The 8177-nt window shown below is 37.2% G+C and overlaps 1 protein-coding gene and 1 pseudogene across 2 annotated transcripts in view; both read left to right on the top strand.

Moving 5' to 3' along the window:
• The window catches only part of Nipbl (NIPBL cohesin loading factor), a 155768-nt gene that overhangs the window by 20603 nt on the left and 126988 nt on the right, over positions 1 to 8177 (top strand). The gene's annotated exons all lie outside the window — the stretch shown is intronic.
• On the top strand, positions 4919 to 5768 carry LOC114621292 (annotated as a pseudogene).

Here is an 8177-nt window from a genome sequence, read left to right as displayed (position 1 = left end):
GAGAGGGAGAGGGAGAGGGAGAGGGAGAGGGAGAGGGAGAGGGAGAGAATGTGTGTGTGTGTGTGTGTATGTGTGTGTGTGTGTGTAACTTTTAGTCGTACAATAGCAATGTTCAGCTCTTTGAGAAACTTATCAGACTGTCTTCTGTCTTCCAGTATAGTTGCACCATTCAACATTTCTGTTGGATTCTAATTTGCTTACACTTTTGCCAGTACTTATTTTTTAAAAAAATATTTTTACATTTAGTCATTTTGTGTGTGTGGCAGGGAAGGGGGAGCCACAGCACACATGTGGAAAACAGCTTGCAAAAGTTGACCCTTTCTCTTCATCCATGACGTGGATTATAGAGATTGAACACAAGACCTTTACCGACCAGCCTGCTCCTGGTACTTGTTATCTGACTCTGCCCATTCTGGATAAGTCTCCTCACATCTGTGAAGTATTTCTCACATTCTATTGGTTGCTGTTATTAGCCCCCTTTCTGACTGGGGTGAGATGTGTAACCTCAAAGTAAGTTTTAACTTCTATTTCTCTAATGGCTGATGATATAGAATACTGTTTATTAGCATTCATATTTCTTTTCTGGAGTCTCTTTTCAGATCTATAGCCCATTTTTTATTATTTTGTTCCAATATGCTTTTTTAAAAGACAAATTGATAGATTCCAGGCTAAAGTGATCTACATAATCTGCCTGTGCATATTAGGAATTAGAAGGTAATGGTGGGGGAAGAGGAAGTATTTCTTATGGCTTTAAATCTTATCTGATTACTCATGGTTCCTAGCGTATGTCAGTTCATTGTACTGCCTTCTGTCTTCAGATGTAGGAGTCTCAAAACTACAATTTAAAATGGCTGTTAAAAGCTTATGGCTGTTCTGGGCTGAACTTGAGTGCCTGGATTTCTAATATGTTGACTAGAAGTTGAGCTATGTTGATGCCTATAGTAATTATATGCTGTTATTAGCCCCCTTTTGTTGCTTGTGATTTGGAAGCCATGCCTAAAAAAAGCATTGGTAACACTAGATCATGAAGATCTGTTCTGGCTCTTAAATTTTGGTCTCTGGTTCATTTTATTTTATATCTCCTCTCCACCCCATATAGTGTGTTAGACTGAACTTCACCTTTCTATATGTCCTGTGGATGCCCATCATTATTTGTAAAAAGATTCTTTATAGCTATTGAATGAAAGAAAACCTTGTCACTCTTGCCAAAAATATTTCAAAGCCAGGCATGGTGGTGCATATCTTTAATTCCGATACTTGGGAGTCTGAGTAGGAGGAATACAAGTTTTAGACCATACTGAGCCATTGTGAGACCTTATTTCATAAAAACATAACAAAAATAAATAAATGCCAGGCTAGCAAGAGGGCCTTGTGAGTAAAGTTGGTGACACAGAGCCAAATAATCTTGAGTTTGATCCTTAAGATTCACATAGTGGAAAGAGAGCCAACTCCTATAAGGTTTTTCTGATCCACAGACATATATTGTGGCACACATAAGCAAAAATAAATAAATAAATAAATAAGTAAATAAGTAAATAAAACTGCAGTTGAATTTTTTAAAATTAGTGAAAGGTAGTCAGGGCTGGGGCACGACTTATGGTGGAGTCCTTTCCTCACATTCCTAAAGAGCCAACTGAACATAGAGCTGAGAATTTATTTTGGACTTAGTTTTATTACTTTGACCTAAGTGTCTGTCCTTATGGATGTCTTTTATATTTCTAGGAAGTTTAAGGTCAAGACAGTTTTTATAAAACATGCAGCTGTGATTTGGTTTCGGATGTTATCTGTGGATCTGTTGTAGGGCGAGTGCCATCATTACAGTAGGGCATGTCCCATCAGTGAGCACAGGGAGAAGAAGGGTGCTCTCTTTTTTAAGTCATAGTTTCTTGGAACTTTTTTCAGTTTTCTATTGGAAATGTGTTGTACTTGTTTGCCTGCCTGCAGTAGTTACGAGACAGGTTTCTTGTGTGCCCAATCCTACTCCTTTGTGACCTGAACAAACTTGTGCACATATGAAGAATAAGATAAGATGGTGTGGGAAAGGAGGTAGACCCACTCAGTTACGTCAACATGTTCGTTCACAGCTATTTGAATACATCAGGACTCTAGTATTTAAAAGCAATGTTTGTTGCCTTTAATAAGCCACCTCAAGTGTTTACTGCAAGAATAGATAAGTAACTAAATGACATACACATACAAAAAAAGATGTCTAACTGACTAGCAGTTAGGGAAATAAAGCATAAAACTCTGGCTAGCCTATAATATATTCTGTTGATCAAGGATTAAATAAGATGAAAAGTCCGTACTCAAAGTCTATGAGCAAGTTGTTGTTTTCATCTCAATGTTATTGTTACTCTATCACTGATTTGCAATAGAGACAGATCAGTGGGTTAACTCTTGTCTTTTTTCCTTTTAAATATTTGTCAAATGTATTTTACATGTTAATGATTCCCTTATTTAATACTCTTGAAAAAAACCAGGAATAGGATTTTTACTGGTTAAAAAAAATAGAAACTTAGGATATTAGTAGTTTGATAAAGGTACAGCTTGAAACAGAAATTTAAAGCTAATTTTTTTTTCATATTATATAATCTAACCTAGCATAGGACTGTAGTGGCCCAGGTTTACAGGAAGGGTCAAGGAGAGCTTCAATTTCCAATACCTCAGATGAGGACTACAGGAACTGGCCCCTTCCCAGCCTGGCACCGTGAAGCCAACTGTCCCACCATGAACCCTAGTAAGAATTTATTACCCTGACTGTTATCAGGCTTCACTCCTTGTTTGGTCTTATAAGGCACTCCCCACAAGCCCTACCCTAAAGCCTCTGAGTATGTAGATGAAGCAGCTACCAATACCCCTGTCCTGGTCAATTGTACACAGCCACACAAACCCCACAGACCCTGGCCACCTCCCCAGGTGCATAAATACCCCTTTCTCTCACCTCATTATACTGAACCAGTTCTCTGTAGCTGTTTCCGGGTATGTGTATTTTTTGCCCATGCACTCATCCCTGACTGCACGGCTAAACTTCTATCCCTCCAATCCAGCTGGGTGAGCAATGGGCAGTGCTACTCCGAGGGGTGCAAGCAGAGAAGGGCTGGCATCCTGGAACTTGTAGTTGCTATACAGTTACTGCTTCTCCATGACCTTTAAGGGAGCTAATGCCAAAGTTGGTTATATTAAACATAATACTGTTTGGATTCTCAAGCCACATTAAGTGGCTTAAAATTTAATGCAAAGTTTAAAGTCGAAGTTTGATTTTATTTAGAAAATATTCACGTCATTTTATTTGAAACATCAGATACAGGATCTTCCCATTATTTTAATGCTGTTGAATTAGTCATGATTTCAAGTGTTCTTAATCTTCTCTTTGAGAAGTGGGCCTTTGAAACTCAGAGTCAAGATTTGCAGCCAAAACCAAATAACTTGTTAAAAGAAGTTCCAGGAGATCCCTTTTATAGTTGTAGGAAATTAAGAAAGGAATAGCTAAAAGCTAAGAGTTAACTCTAGTTGTTTTCTCTGTGTTGAACATTTCTGTATACTTTAAATCTCTCTTGCATCAAAATGTAATAGTCTTAAATATAAGATTAATAATTATTGTGAGGTTTTTAATTGAACCTTGATGAAAATTTTATACTTTGCCATACCTATTTTTTGGAGGCTCACATTTGGTACACATCATTGTTACTTATTGAGTTTGGTTTGTTGAATATTTGATAGAATTTCATAGAAGAAATTTGAGCTAAAAAGAAGTTCCTAAAACTTTGGGAGTCATGGTCCTATAAAAATGAATTTTTAGGGGGTTAACAAGGTGGCTAAGCATGTGATTGAGTGTTCTGAGGGAGCCTGGTGACCTGGAACCATTTAAAGGTAGAAGAGAACAAACTCCCAACAGTTGTCCTCTGACCTCCACATGCATGCCATGGTATGTATTGTGTATGCCTGCCAACACATAATACATATACCAAAAATACCTTAATAATGATGGTAAATAAAGCAATTTTAAAACAATAAATTTTAAGTAGGTTTAAAATAATTGATAATGGACTACCTACAAAGCATTGTTTCTAAATCTTGTAATAGAGGCTCCCCTAATCTATCTATCTATCTATCTATCTATCTTTCTCTCTCTCTCTCTCTCTCTCTCTCTCTCTCTTTCTTTCTTTCTTTCTTTTCAGTTTTAAACATCAGTTGTCCTTCTGTAGTTACACACTTAATCATTTCAGGCAACCTGGTTTTCCTTCTTTCTTTTTCCGTCAACAGTTACATATTCCATTCTTTGTATCATTCAAAATACCTCCTCTACTCTAAGTCACCTTCAGTTATCATTTTATATTTAGGCCCAAAGTGAGGTAATTAAGCCTTTTCCTCTGTTACTAAATATTACTTACTTTTTAAAGTATATTTTTAATTTTGTATTTATGAATGTTTTACCTGCATATGTGTATGAAGGGGTACCACATGTATGTTGGTACCCTCAGATAAAAAGATGTTGTCAGATCCTCCCTTGGAACTGGAGTTACTGATGGTTATGAGCTACTATTTGGATATCAGGTCCACTGCAAAATTCCCCAAATTTTCTTAACCCCAAGCCAACTCTCCAGCCCCATTTATAAATAGTACTTTTAAAGCATACATGTATGTGGAGTTGAGAAACTAGTACTCAAAATAAGATTATCTTAGATTGCATTATTAGATGGGTGGATTAGAGAGAACTTGTTTCAGTAGTACTCTTTTCTTTTTTAAATAATGTGATAGAGTAGGGGTACTTCATGCCTAAGATGACAGTTATATTACTAATACTTGCGTTTTGTTTATAGAATACATGCTGACCTAAACCAAAGTCTTTCTGTTTCTTTACGATTTTTAGAAAGTAGAAAATGTATTAACTGGAACTCTTACTTCCTTTTTACTAATGATGGTGGTATGTGCTGGCTCAGCCTTATTGATAGCACAGGTGCCTGGTGGTGATTGGCTTAGGCTAGAAGGAGTGCACAGTGCCTGGCTGGGGAGTGCAGCAGTGGCCAGTACAGCGGGAGCACTCAGACCGACCTTTGCTGCTAAGGAGTTTGAAGGCTATAATGTTCTACAAACCATGAAGTATGTGGAGCCTCAAGTAAAGCAAGGTTTTCAAAGTCTGCCTTCAGTGGTGGGTTTGAACCCAGAATGCCAAAACAGGAGGCAGCATCAATGTTAGTTTTAAGCCCTACTGCCAATAAAGAAAAAAGATTAAAAATGCTCATTGACAACTCAGGGTCTTAAACCACTCAGACAATGGAGGATCTTTTTATACAACAGCCAGAATCATTGAAGCAAAGAAGTTCAGGCTTAAAAAATTAAGTAAATGGCTTTCTGACTCTTTCTGGGCACTCAGGATGTTGAAGTGAGAACATGGTGGGTCCTCCAGAGCAAAATTCCGGATTTCCCTGGATCTTCCAGTAGGAGCTGTGATCAACTGTGCTAACATTACAGGAGCCAAAAACCTGTATATCATCTCTGTGAAAGGAATCAAGGAACAGCAGAATAGACTTCCTGCTGCTGGTGGGTGACATGGTGATGGCCACAGTTAAGAAAGGCAAATCAGAACTAAGAATAAGGTCCATCAGGCAGTGGTAATTCAACAGTGAATGTCATATCGAAGAAGATAATGCAGGGTCATAGTAAACAATAAAGGCGAGATGAAAGGCTCTGCTATCACAGGTACAGTTGCAAAGGAGAGTGCAGACTTGTGGCCCAGGGTTGCATCCAGTGCAGTCAGCAGTGCATGATTTCCAGTGTATTTGAAAAATGTATTCATTAAAAAGTCTCAAAGAACTTGTCTTCTTGACACACCTTCACCAATATCAGCTATGCAGAAGAAAACTACTAAATGTCGGCTCTAGGCGTGACCTTGCAAAACTTTACTTTCCAAATTAAGTATCTGTTATTGTTAGGGGCTGTAGAGATGGATCAGCTGTAAAGACCATTGGCTGTTCTTTCAGAGGACAGAGGGTTCATGTCTCAGTGCTCACATGGTGGCTGTAACTCCAGTTTTAAAAAAACAAACAAAAAAATCCCAATACCCTCTTTCAGACCCCTCTGGAACCAGGCACACATGGTATACAGATAAACATGTTAGCAAAAACATGCATGTACAATAAATAAGCTTTATGTCTTGAAAAAACTTAAGTAAATGTGTGATAAATTATAGTCTATGTATGAGTACCAGTTTTTGTAATAAGTGCCTTGGAGCTATAAAAAGGATAATAGTCATAGCAGTACTGTTAATTTTATCAAGCTTCATTATTAAAATTCTGAGTTACAGATTTAGGATTCTCTCTACACATCAGAAACTAATGATTACAAAGGATGTGACTCTCACAAGTGATAAGAGAAAGAAGTTTCACAAGCATTTCAGAGTCACTGTAATTAACAACAAATGGTGCACGAGGCCAGGAATGTAATTTTATATTTCTGCTTTAATACTAATACCTAGCACAGTATCAGCCATATAGTATTTGATAATTGTGTGTATCTTGTTTTATTTGTGATCAAAGTTATAAAACACAGATGAGCCCTAGCTGTAAGTCTTTTGACGCAGAATCTATATGAATTTTATTTGTATCTCAGTATCATTTCCCTCACTTTGCTTTCGAAAACTGATTTTTTCTGTTTGGCAGGAAACCTAACATATCAACTAGTTCCTTTAAATTCCAAGGTTGCCTCTTTTTGTAGTGCCTTCCTTATCTTTTTAAAATAGGACTTGTCGTTCTTTTTTCATCCTTTTCTTCTCTTGTCTGTTCCCTTCATTATAATGCCTACTGTGTTATGGCTCAGTTATCTTCTTTTCCCAGCCTATGAATCTTTGAGAGAGCGGGAAAGGGTTCAGTGAAGACTGTTTCTTCTCCTCTCAGTCAGCATTGAGTATGCTTTCTAGAACTTAGTAGCTCCTGCTCAGTAAATATTTGAGGTGAGTAACTTTAAAAGAACAGCTTAAAATAGACTTTATGAATAGTGAAGCAATTACTTAAATACTGTCTTTAAATTACTCTCACTTGCTCTTTGGTTTATGTTATTCCTTCCTTTGTGATAGTTCTCTAGACTGCTGTTTTTCAGGAATCTGAATATTTGACTCTATAACATCCCAGTATGCTGTTCACATTTTCTTTATTTTTATTTCTGACAGTTTCTTTATATGCAGTGTATTGTGTTCATAGTCCCTTCTCTCATTACTTTTCTTATTCCCAGACCTAGTCAACCTGGTTGTCCCTTACTTCCCAGCTCCTACTCCTGCTGTCGTGTGTGTGTGTGTGTGTGTGTGTGTGTGTGTGTGTGTGTGCGCGCGCACAAGCGTGTGCGTGCTAGCATCCACACATATGCACACAACCTCTTAAAATTTCTCACATCTTTAGTTTTGGGAGGAAACTTTAAAATGGAGGGGATGTAAATAATAAAATAAATAGCCAGATATAGGAGAATGAACGACTTTTTAAGAATTTTAACCGTAAAAAGTATATTCAGTTAAACTATAAAATCTTTAAATAGAAAATATAAGTCTACATTTTATCAGCTTTTACACAGAACATGGACAGTTGTACATAAGATTCAGTTGAAATAATGTAAGTAGAAGTGCTCCTAAATATAATAATTCTAATGCAAGGATAGGATAATGTAAGGACTGGTTATTTTTATATTGCGATGATAAAACACTATGCTCACAACTTAAAAGAGTTTATTTGGGCTTATGGTTCCAGAGGGATAAGAGGCCATTGTAGTTGGGAGGTATGACAGCAAACAACAGAAGCTCTCTTTGAACCATGAGCAGAGAGAGCAAACTAAAAATGGTTCAGTTCTTTAAACTCTCCAAGCCTGCACCCATTGGCATACTTCCTCTGGTAAGACTGACCACACCTCTTAAACCCAGCCAAATAGCACCACTAACTGGGGACCAAACAGTAAGATACCCAGGACTATGGGGGATATTTATTATTCAAATCATTATAGATGCCATAGCTAAAGGGTTTTGGTTTTAGTTTTGTTGTTGTTGTTGTTGTTTCTTTTTTAAAGATTTAAAAAATTTCCAGCACTGCCAAACAAAGAGGGGGAAAACCCCTAAGAATAGTATATGTATGATCTTGAATGGTAATCTTTAGCTTGCAGAGTAGTATTCTCCAGCAACCCTACACTCAGAATGCTGA

The sequence above is a fragment of the Grammomys surdaster genome, unplaced genomic scaffold, assembly GCF_004785775.1.
Source record: "Grammomys surdaster isolate TR1022 unplaced genomic scaffold, NIH_TR_1.0 174, whole genome shotgun sequence".
In the NCBI taxonomy this organism is placed as follows: Eukaryota; Metazoa; Chordata; class Mammalia; order Rodentia; family Muridae; genus Grammomys; species Grammomys surdaster.
Note: the sequence above shows the minus strand (reverse complement) of the source record. Positions and strands in the feature narration are given on the sequence as shown.